Below are 12,765 nucleotides of genomic sequence, written 5' to 3'. Positions count from 1 at the left end.
CCACCACATCGAATAGCTACGGCCGTAGAAGTCAACGCCCGAAGCATAAAATACAAAATAAATGTAACAGCTTTTCCATCGTATAAAACGAATAATAGCAACCAGTGTGAAAGTTATGGTCACTTCTACGTTCCGGGCAACCTAGGCTTCACTGTACGGCGTTGCTCCACCAGATCAAATAGTTCGGGCCTAAGAAGTGAACGCCAGAAGCATAAAATACAATATAAATACAACAGTTTTTCCATCGTATAAAACGAATAATTGCAACCAGTATGAAAGTTAATGTCATTTCCTCTTTCCGGGCAACCTAGGCTTCACCCTTGGGCGTTGTTCCAACAGATTGAATAGTTAGGGCCTTAGCAGTCAACGCCCGAAGCATAAAATACAATATAAATACAACAGTTTTTCCATCATATAACAGGAATAATTGCGACCAGTTTGAAAGTGATGGTCATTTCTACGTTCCGGGCAACCTAGGCTTCACTCTAGGGCGTTGCTCCACCAGATCGAATTGTTAGGGCCTAAGAAGTCAACGCCAGAAGCATAAGATACAATATAAATATAACAGTTTTTCCATCGTATAGAACGAATAATAGCAACCAGTGTGAATGCTATGGTCATTTCTACATTCCGAGCAACCTAGGCTTCACGCTGGGGCGTTGAGCCAACAGATTGAATAGTTAGGGCCTTAGCAGTCAACGCCCGAAGCATAAAATACAATATAAATACAACAGTTTTTCCATCATATAACAGGAATAATTGCAACCAGTTTGAAAGTGATGGTCATTTCTACGTTCCGGGCAACCTAGGCTTCACTCTATGGCGTTCTTCCACTACATCGAATAGCAACGGCCTCAGAAGACAACGCCAGAAGCATAAAATACAATAAAAATGCCACAGTCTTTCCGTCCTATAACAGGAATAATTGCAACCCGTGTGAAAGTGATGGTCATTTCTACGTTCCGGGCAACCTAGGCTTCACTCTAGGGCGTTGCTCCACCAGACCGAATAGTTAGAGCCTTAGAAGTCAGCGCCAGAAGCATAAAATACAATATAAATAAAACAGTTTTGCCATCGTATAAAACGAATAATTGCTACCAGTATGGAAGTGATGGTCATTTCTACGTTCCGGGCTACATAGGCCTCACTCTAGGTCGTTGTTCCACCAGATCGAATTGTTAGGGCCTAACAAGTCAACGCCAGAAGCATAAGATACAATATAAATATAACAGTTTTTCCATCGTATAGAACGAATAATTGCAACCAGTGAGAAAGTTAACGTCATTTCTACTTTCCGGGCAACCTAGGCTTCACCCTAGGCCGTTGTTCCACCGGATCGAATAGTTTGGGCCTAAGAAGTCAACGCCAGAAGCATAAAATGCAATAAAAATACAACAGTTTTTCCATCGTATAACAGGATTAATTGCAACCAGTATGAAACTTTTGGTCATTTCTACTTTCCGAGCAACCTAGGCTTCACCCTAGCCCGTTGCTCCAACAGATGGAATAGTTAGGGCCTTAGAAGTCAACGCCCGAAGCATAAAATGCAATAAAATACAACAGTGTTTCCATCATATAACAGGAATAATTGCAACCAGTTTGAAAGTGATGGCCAATTCTACGTTCCGCGCAACCTAGGCTTCACTCCAGGGCGTTGCTCCACCAGATCGAATAGTTAGTGCCTTAGAAGTCAACGCCAGAAGCATAAAATACAATATAAATACAACAGTTTTTCCATCGTATAAAACGAATAATTGCAACCAGTATGAGACTTATGGTCATTTCTACATTCCGAGCAACCTAGGCTTCACCCTAGGGCGTTGATCCAACAGATTGAATATTTAGGGCCTTAGAAGTCACGCCCGAAGCATAAAATACAATATAAATACAACAGTTTTTCCATCGTATTAAACGAATAATTGCAACCAGTATGAAAGTTATGGTCATTTCTACTTTCCGGGCAACCTAGGCTTCACTCTAGGGCGATGCTCCACCAGATCGAATAGTTAGTGCCTCAGAAGTCAACGCCAGAAGCATAAAATACAATATAAATACAACAGTTTTTCCATCGTATAAAACGAATAAATGTTACCAGTATGGAAGTGATGGTCATTTCTACATTCCGAGCAACCTAGGCTTCACGCTGGGGCGTTGAGCCAACAGATGGAATAGTTGGGGCCTAAGAAGTCAACGGCAGAAGCATAAAATACGATATAAATACAACAGCTTTTCCATCGTATAATACGAATAATTGCAACCAGTGTGAAAGTGATGGTCATTTCTACGATCCGGGTAACCCAGGTTGCACTCTAGGGCATTACTCCACCACATCGAATAGCTACGGCCGTAGAAGTCAACGCCCGAAGCATAAAATACAAAATAAATGTAACAGCTTTTCCATCGTATAAAACGAATTATAGCAACCAGTGTGAAAGTTATGGTCACTTCTACGTTCCGGGCAACCTAGGCTTCACTGTACGGCGTTGCTCCACCAGATCAAATAGTTCGGGCCTAAGAAGTGAACGCCAGAAGCATAAAATACAATATAAATACAACAGTTTTTCCATCGTATAAAACGAATAATTGCAACCAGTATGAAAGTTAATGTCATTTCCTCTTTCCGGGCAACCTAGGCTTCACCCTTGGGCGTTGTTCCAACAGATTGAATAGTTAGGGCCTTAGCAGTCAACGCCCGAAGCATAAAATACAATATAAATACAACAGTTTTTCCATCATATAACAGGAATAATTGCGACCAGTTTGAAAGTGATGGTCATTTCTACGTTCCGGGCAACCTAGGCTTCACTCTAGGGCGTTGCTCCACCAGATCGAATTGTTAGGGCCTAAGAAGTCAACGCCAGAAGCATAAGATACAATATAAATATAACAGTTTTTCCATCGTATAGAACGAATAATAGCAACCAGTGTGAATGTTATTGTCATTTCTACATTCCGAGCAACCTAGGCTTCACGCTGGGGCGTTGAGCCAACAGATTGAATAGTTAGGGCCTTAGCAGTCAACGCCCGAAGCATAAAATACAATATAAATACAACAGTTTTTCCATCATATAACAGGAATAATTGCAACCAGTTTGAAAGTGATGGTCATTTCTACGTTCCGGGCAACCTAGGCTTCACTCTATGGCGTTCTTCCACTACATCGAATAGCAACGGCCTCAGAAGACAACGCCAGAAGCATAAAATACAATAAAAATGCCACAGTCTTTCCGTCCTATAACAGGAATAATTGCAACCCGTGTGAAAGTGATGGTCATTTCTACGTTCCGGGCAACCTAGGCTTCACTCTAGGGCGTTGCTCCACCAGACCGAATAGTTAGAGCCTTAGAAGTCAGCGCCAGAAGCATAAAATACAATATAAATAAAACAGTTTTGCCATCGTATAAAACGAATAATTGCTACCAGTATGGAAGTGATGGTCATTTCTACGTTCCGGGCTACATAGGCCTCACTCTAGGTCGTTGTTCCACCAGATCGAATTGTTAGGGCCTAACAAGTCAACGCCAGAAGCATAAGATACAATATAAATATAACAGTTTTTCCATCGTATAGAACGAATAATTGCAACCAGTGAGAAAGTTAACGTCATTTCTACTTTCCGGGCAACCTAGGCTTCACCCTAGGCCGTTGTTCCACCGGATCGAATAGTTTGGGCCTAAGAAGTCAACGCCAGAAGCATAAAATGCAATAAAAATACAACAGTTTTTCCATCGTATAACAGGATTAATTGCAACCAGTATGAAACTTTTGGTCATTTCTACTTTCCGAGCAACCTAGGCTTCACCCTAGCCCGTTGCTCCAACAGATGGAATAGTTAGGGCCTTAGAAGTCAACGCCCGAAGCATAAAATGCAATAAAATACAACAGTGTTTCCATCATATAACAGGAATAATTGCAACCAGTTTGAAAGTGATGGCCAATTCTACGTTCCGCGCAACCTAGGCTTCACTCCAGGGCGTTGCTCCACCAGATCGAATAGTTACGGCCTAAGAAGTCAACGCCAGAAGCATAAAATACGATATAAATACAACAGTTTTTCCATCGTATAAAACAAATAATTGCAACCAGTATGAAACCTATGGTCATTTCTACTTTCCGAGCCACCTAGGCTTCACCCTAAGGCGTTGCTCCACCAGATCAAACAGTTAGGGCCTCAGAAGTCAACGCCGGAAGCATAAAGTGCAATAAAAATACAACAGTTTTTCCATCGTATAAAAGGATTAATTGCAACCAGTTTGAAAGTGATGGTCATTTCTACGTTCCGGGCAACCTAGGCTTCACTCTAGGGTGTTGCTCCACCAGATCGAATAGTTAGGGCCTTAGAAGTCAACACCAGAATCATAAAATACAATAAAGATGCAACAGCTTTTCCACCGTATTAAACGAATAATTTCAACCAGTGTGAATGTTATGGTCATTTCTACATTCCGAGCAACCTAGGCTTCACTCTGGAGCGTTGAGCCAACAGATCGAATAGTTAGTGCCTCATAAGTCAACGCCAGAAGCATAAAATACAATATAAATATAACAGTTTTTCCATCGTATAAAACGAATAATTGCAACCAGTATGAAAGTTATGGTCATTTCTACGTTCCGGGCAACCTACGCTTCACTCTATGGCGTTCTTCCACTACATCGAATAGCAACGGCCTCAGAAGACAACGCCAGAAGCATAAAATACAATAAAAATGCCACAGTCTTTCCGTCCTATAACAGGAATAATTGCAACCCGTGTGAAAGTGATGGTCATTTCTACGTTCCGGGCAACCTAGGCTTCACTCTAGGGCGTTGCTCCACCAGACCGAATAGTTAGAGCCTTAGAAGTCAGCAACAGAAGCATAAAATACAATATAAATAAAACAGTTTTGCCATCGTATAAAACGAATAATTGCTACCAGTATGGAAGTGATGGTCATTTCTACGTTCCGGGCTACCTAGGCCTCACTCTAGGTCGTTGTTCCACCAGATCGAATTGTTAGGGCCTAACAAGTCAACGCCAGAAGCATAAGATACAATATAAATATAACAGTTTTTCCATCGTATAGAACGAATAATTGCAACCAGTGTGAAAGTTAACGTCATTTCTACTTTCCGGGCAACCTAGGCTTCACCCTAGGCCGTTGTTCCACCAGATCGAATAGTTTGGGCCAAAGAAGTCAACGCCAGAAGCATAAAATGCAATAAAAATACAACAGTTTTTCCATCGTATAACAGGATTAATTGCAACCAGTATGAAACTTTTGGTCATTTCTACTTTCCGAGCAACCTAGGCTTCACCCTAGGCCGTTGCTCCAACAGATGGAATAGTTAGGGCCTTAGAAGTCAACGCCCGAAGCATAAAATGCAATAAAAATACAACAGTGTTTCCATCATATAACAGGAATAATTGCAACCAGTTTGAAAGTGATGGCCAATTCTACGTTCCGCGCAACCTAGGCTTCACTCCAGGGCGTTGCTCCACCAGATCGAATAGTTACGGCCTAAGAAGTCAACGCCAGAAGCATAAAATACGATATAAATACAACAGTTTTTCCATCGTATAAAACAAATAATTGCAACCAGTATGAAACCTATGGTCATTTCTACTTTCCGAGCCACCTAGGCTTCACCCTAGGGCGTTCCTCCAACAGGTTCAATAGTTAGGGCCGTAGAAGTCAACGCCCGAACCATAAAATGCAAAAAAAATACAACAGTGTTACCATCATATAACAGGAATAATTGCAACCAGTTTGAAAGTGATGTCCAATTCTATGTTCCGGCCAACCTAGGCTTCACTCTATTGCGTTGCTCCACCAGATCGAATAGTTAGTGCCTTAGAAGTCAACGCCAGAAGCATAAAATACAATATAAATACAACAGTTTTTCCATCGTATAAAATGAATAATTCCAACCAGTATGAGACTTATGGTCATTTCTACTTTCCGGGCAACCTAGGCTTCACCCTAGGGCGTTGCTCCTACAGATTGAATAGTTAGGGCCGTAGAAGTCAACGCCCGAACCATAAAATGCAAAAAAAATACAACAGTGTTACCATCATATAACAGGAGTAATTGCAACCAGTTTGAAAGTGATGGCCAATTCTACGTTCCGGGCAACCTAGGCTTCACTCTATTGCGTTGCTCCACCAGATCGAATAGTTAGTGCCTTAGAAGTCAACGCCAGAAGCATAAAATACAATATAAATACAACAGTTTTTCCATCGTATAAAACGAATAATTGCAACCAGTATGAAACTTATGGTCATTCCTACTTTCCGAGCAACCTAGGCATCACCCTAGGGCGTTGCTCCAACAGGTTGAATAGTTAGGGCCGTAGAAGTCAACGCCCGAACCATAAAATGCAAAAAAAATACAACAGTGTTACCATCATATGACAGGAGTAATTGCAACCAGTTTGAAAGTGATGGCCAATTCTACGTTCCGGGCAACCTAGGCTTCAATCTATCGCGTTGTTCCACCAGATCGAATAGTTAGGGGCTAAGAAGTCAACGCCAGAAGCATTAAATACAATATAAATATAACAGTTTTTCCATCGTATAAAACGAATAATAGCAGCCAGTGTGAAAGTTATGGTCATTTCTAAGTTCCGGGCAACCTAGGCTTCACACTAGGGCGTTGCTCCACCAGATCAAACAGTTAGGGCCTTAGAAGTCAACGCCAGAAGCATAAAATACAATATAAATACAACAGTTTTTCCATTGTATAAAACGAATAATTGCAACCAGTATGAAACTTATGGTCATTTCTACTTTCCGAGCAACCTAGGCTTCACCGTGGGCCGTTGCTCCAACAGATGGAATAGTTAGGGCCTTAGAAGTCAACGCCCGAAGCATAAAATGCAATAAAAATACAACAGTGTATCCATCATATAACAGGAATAATTGCAACCAGTTTGAAAGTGATGGACAATTCTACGTTCCGCGCAACCTAGGCTTCACTCCAGGTCGTTGCTCCACCAGATCGAATAGTTACGGCCTAAGAAGTCAACGCCAGAAGCATTAAATACAATATAAATATAACAGTTTTTCCATCGTATAAAACGAATAATTGCAACCAGTGTGAAAGTAATGGTCATTTCTACGTTCCGAGCACCCTAGGCGTCACTCTAGGGCGTTGCACCACCACATCTAATAGCTACGGCCTTAGAAGCCAACGCCAGAGGCATAAAATACAATATAAATACAACAGCCGTTACACCGTACAAAACGAATAATTGCAACCTGTGTGAAGGTTATGGTCATATCTACGTTCCGGGCAACCTAGGCTTCACTGTAGGGCGTTGCTCCACCAGATCGAAGTGTTAGGGCCTAAGAAGTCAACGCCCGAAGCATAAAATACGATATAAATACAACAGCTTTTCCATCGTATTAAATGAATAATTGCAAACAGTGTGAAAGTAGTGGTCATTTCTACGTTCCGAGCATCCTAGGGTTCACTCTAGGGCGGTGCTCCACCATATCGAATAGCTACGGCCTTAGAAGCCTACGCCTGAAGCATAAAATACAATACAAATACAACAGCCTTTTCATCGTATAACAGGAATAATTTCAACAAGCGTGAAAGTAATGATCATTTCGGCGTTTCGGGCATCCTAGACTTAACTCTGAGGCATTGCTCCACCAGATCGAATAGTTAGGGCCTAAGAAGTCAGCGCCAGAAGCATAAAATACAATATAAATACAACAGTTTTTCCATCGTATAAAACAAATAATTGCAACCAGTATGAAACTTATGGTCATTTCTACTTTCCGGTCAACCTAGGCTTCATCCTAGGGCGTTGCTCCAACAGGTTCAGTAGTTAGGGCCGTAGAAGTCAACGCCCGAACCATAAAATGCAAAAAAAATACAACAGTGTTACCATCATATAACAGGAATAATTGCAACCAGTTTGAAAGTGATGGCCAATTCTACGTTCCGGGCAACCTAGGCTTCACTCTATTGCGTTGCTCCACCAGATCGAATAGTTAGTGCCTTAGAAGTCAACGCCAGAAGCATAAAATACAATATAAATACAACAGTTTTTCCATCGTATAAAACGAATAATTGCAACCAGTATGAGACTTATGGTCATTTCTATATTCCGAGCAACCTAGGCTTCACCCTAGGGCGTTGATCCAACAGATTGAATATTTAGGGCCTTAGAAGTCACGCCCGAAGCATAAAATACAATATAAATACAACAGTCTTTTCATCCTATAACAGGAATAATTGCAACCCGTGTGAAACTGATGGTCATTTGTACGTTCCAGGCAACCTAGGCTTCACTCTAGGGCGTTGTTCCACCAGATCGAATTGTTAGGGCCTAAGAAGTCAACGCCAGAAGCATAAGATACATAATAAATATAACAGTTTTTCCTTCGTACAGAACGAATAATAGCATCCAGTGTGAAAGTTATGGTCATTTCTACGTTCCGGGCAACCTAGGCTTCACTCCAGGGCGTTGCTCCACCAGATCAAACAGTTAGGGCCTTAGAAGTCAACGCCCGAAGCATAAAATACAATAAAGATGCAAAAGTTTTTCCATCGTATAAAATGAATAATTGCAACCAGTGTGAAAGTTATGGTCATTTCTACATTTCGAGCAACCTAGGTTTCACTCTAGGGCGTTGCTCCACCTGATCGAATAGTTAGGGCCTTAGAAGTCAACGCCAGAAGCATAAAATACAATAAAGGTGCAACAGTTTTTCCATCGCATGACAGGAATAACTGCAAACAGTGTGAAAGTACTGGGCATTTCTACGTTCCGGGTAACCTAGGTTTCACTTTAGGGCGTTGCTCCACCAGATCAAATAGCTTGGGACTTAGAATTCAACGCCAGAAGCATAAAATACAATATAAATACAACAGTTTATCCATCACATAAAACGAATAATTGCAACCAGTATGAAAGTGATGGTCATTTCTACGTACCGGGCAACCTAGGCTTCACTCTAGGGCGTTGCTCCACCAGATCGAATAGTTAGGGTCTTAGAAGTCAACGCCCGAAGCATAAAATATAAAATAAATAGAACAGTTTTTCCATCGTATAAAACGAATAATTGCTACCAGTGTGAAAGTTATGGTCATTTCTACTTTCCGGGCAACCTAGGCTTCACCCTATGGCGTTGTTCCACCAGATGGAATAGTTAGGGCCTAAGAAGTCAACGCCAGAAGCCTAAAATACGATATAAATACAACAGCTTTTCCATCGTATAAGACGAATAATTGCAACCAGTTTGAAAGTGATGGTCATTTCTACGTACCGGGCAACCTAGGCTTCACTCTAGGGCGTTGCTCCACCAGATCGAATAGTTAGGGCCTTAGAAGTCAACGCCCGAAGCATAAAATACAAAATAAATAGAACAATCTTTCCATCCTATAACAGGAATAATTGCAACCCGTGTGAAAGTGGTGGTCATTTCTACGTTCCAGGCAACCTAGGCTTCACTCTAGGGCGTTATTGCACCAGATCGAATAGTTCGGGCCTAAGAAGTCAACGCCAGAAGCATAAAATACAATACAAATATAACAGTTTTTCCATCGTATAAAACGAATAATAGAAACCATTGTGAAAGTTATGGTCATTTCTACGTTCCGAGCGGCCTAGGCTTCACTCTAGGGCGGTGCTCCACCAGATCAAACAGTTAGGGCCTTTGAAGTAAACGCCCGAAGCATTAAATACAAAATAAATAGAACAGTTTTTCCATTGTATAAAACGAATAATTGCTACCAGTGTAAAAGTTATGGCCACTTCTACGTCTCGGGCAACCTAGGCTTCACCCTAGGCCGTTGTTCCACCAGATCGAACAGTTAGGGCCTAAGAAGTGAACGCCAGAAGCATAAAATACGATATAAATACAACATCTTTTCCATCCTATAAAACGAATAATGACAACCAGTGTGAAAGTTATGGTCATTTCTACGTTCCGGGCAACCTATGCTTCACCCTAGTGCGTTGCTACACCAGATCGAATAGTTAGGGCCTTAGAAGCCATCCCCTGAAGCATACAATACAATAAAAATACAACAGGTTTACCATCGTATAACAGGAATAATTGCAACCAGTGTGAAAGTGATGGTCATTTCTACGATCCGTGTAACCCAGGTTTCACACCAGGGCGTTACTCCGCCACATCAAATAGCTACGGCCGTAGAAGTCAACGCCTGAAGCATAAAATGCAATAAAAATACAACAGTTTTTTCATCGTATAACAGGAATAATTGCAGCAAGCGTGAAGGTAATGGTCATTTCTACGTTCCGGGCAACCTAGGCATCACTCTTGGGCGTTGCTCCACCAGATCGGATAGTTAGGGCCTTAGAAGTCAATGCCAGAAGAATAAAATACAATATAAATACAACAGTTGTTCCATCGCATAACAGGAATAATTGCAACCAGTGTGAAAGATATGGTCATAACTACGTTCCGGGCAACCTAGGCTTCACTCTTGGACGTTGCCCTACCAGATCGAATAGCTAGGACCTTTGAATTCAAATACAGAAGCAGAAAATACAATAAAAATGCAACAGTTCTTCAATCGTATAGCATGAATAATTGCAACCAGTGTGAAAGTAACGGTCATTTCGACGTTTCGGGCATCCTAGACTTAACTCTGAGACATTGCTCCACCAGGTCGAAGTGTTAGGGCCTTGGAATTCAACGCCAGAAGCATAAACTACAAAATAAATACAACAGTCTTTCAATCGTATAAAACGAATAATTGCAACCTGTGTGAAGGTTATGGTCATATCTACGTTCCGGACAAACTAGGCTTCACTGTAGGGTGCTGCTCCACCAGATCGAATAGGTAGGGCCATAGAAGTCAACGCCCGAAGCATAAAATACGATAAATATACAAGAGTTTTTCTATCGTATAACAGGAATAATTGCAACCAGTGTGAAAGTGATGGTCATTTCTACGTTCCGGGCAACCTAGGCTTCACTCTGGGGCGTTGTTCCACCAGATCGAATAGTTCGGGCCTAAGAAGTGAACGCCAGAAGCATAAAATACAATATAAATACAACAGTTTTTCCATCGTATAAAACGAATAATTGCAACCAGTATGAAACTTATGGTCATTTATATTTTCCGGGCAACCTAGGCTTCACCCTAGGGCATTGCTCCAACAGATCAAACAGTTAGGGCCTTAGGAGTCAATGCCCGAAGCATAAAATGCAATAAAAATACAACAGTTTTTCCATCATATAACAGGAATAATTGCAACCAGTTTGAAAGTGATGGTCATTTCTACGTTCCGGGCAACCTAGGCTTCACTCTAGGGCGTTGCTCCACCAGATCGAATAGTTAGTGCCTCATAAGTCAACGCCAGAAGCATAAAATACAATATAAATATAACAGTTTTTCCATCGTATAAAACGAATAATTGCAACCAGTATGAAAGTTATGGTCATTTCTACGTTCCGGGCAACCTAGGCTTCACTCTATGGCGTTCTTAAACTACATCGAATAGCAACGGCCTCAGAAGACAACGCCAGAAGCATAAAATACAATAAAAATGCCACAGTCTTTCCGTCCTATAACAGGAATAATTGCAACCCGTGTGAAAGTGATGGTCATTTCTACGTTACGGGCAACCTAGGCTTCACTCTAGGGCGTTGCTCCACCAGACCGAATAGTTAGAGCCTTAGAAGTCAGCGCCAGAAGCATAAAATACAATATAAATAAAACAGTTTTTCCATCGTATAAAACGAATAATTGCTACCAGTATGGAAGTGATGGTCATTTCTACGTTCCGGGCTACCTAGGCCTCACTCTAGGTCGTTGTTCCACCAGATCGAATTGTTAGGGCCTAACAAGTCAACGCCAGAAGCATAAGATACAATATAAATATAACAGTTTTTCCATCGTATAGAACGGATAATTGCAACCAGTGTGAAAGTTAACGTCATTTCTACTTTCCGGGCAAGCTAGGCTTCACCCTAGGCCGTTGTTCCACCAGATCGAATAGTTAGGGCCTAAGAAGTCAACGCCAGAAGCATAAAATGCAATAAAAATACAACAGCTTTTCCATCGTATAACAGGATTAATTGCAACCAGTATGAAACTTTTGGTCATTTCTACTTTCCGAGCAACCTAGGCTTCACCCTAGGCCGTTGCTCCAACAGATGGAATAGTTAGGGCCTTAGAAGTCAACGCCCGAAGCATAAAATGCAATAAAAATACAACAGTGTTTCCATCATATAACAGGAATAATTGCAACCAGTTTGAAAGTGATGGCCAATTCTACGTTCCGCGCAACCTAGGCTTCACTCCAGGGCGTTGCTCCACCAGATCGAATAGTTACGGCCTAAGAAGTCAACGCCAGAAGCATAAAGTACGATATAAATACAACAGTTTTTCCATCGTATAAAACAAATAATTGCAACCAGTATGAAACCTATGGTCATTTCTACTTTCCGAGCCACCTAGGCTTCACCCTAGGGCGTTGCTCCAACAGGTTCAATAGTTAGGGCCGTAGAAGTCAACGCCCGAACCATAAAATGCAAAAAAAATACAAAAGTGTTACCATCATATAACAGGAATAATTGCAACCAGTTTGAAAGTGATGTCCAATTCTACGTTCCGGCCAACCTAGGCTTCACTCTATTGCGTTGCTCCACCAGATCGAATAGTTAGTGCCTTAGAAGTCAACGCCAGAAGCATAAAATACAATATAAATACAACAGTTTTTCCATCGTATAAAACGAATAATTGCAACCAGTATGAAACTTATGGTCATTTCTACTTTCCGGGCAACCTAGGCTTCACT

Source organism: Calliopsis andreniformis, unplaced genomic scaffold (assembly GCF_051401765.1).
Source record: "Calliopsis andreniformis isolate RMS-2024a unplaced genomic scaffold, iyCalAndr_principal scaffold0017, whole genome shotgun sequence".
Taxonomy (NCBI): domain Eukaryota; kingdom Metazoa; phylum Arthropoda; class Insecta; order Hymenoptera; family Andrenidae; genus Calliopsis; species Calliopsis andreniformis.
This window is presented reverse-complemented; position numbering follows the sequence as displayed.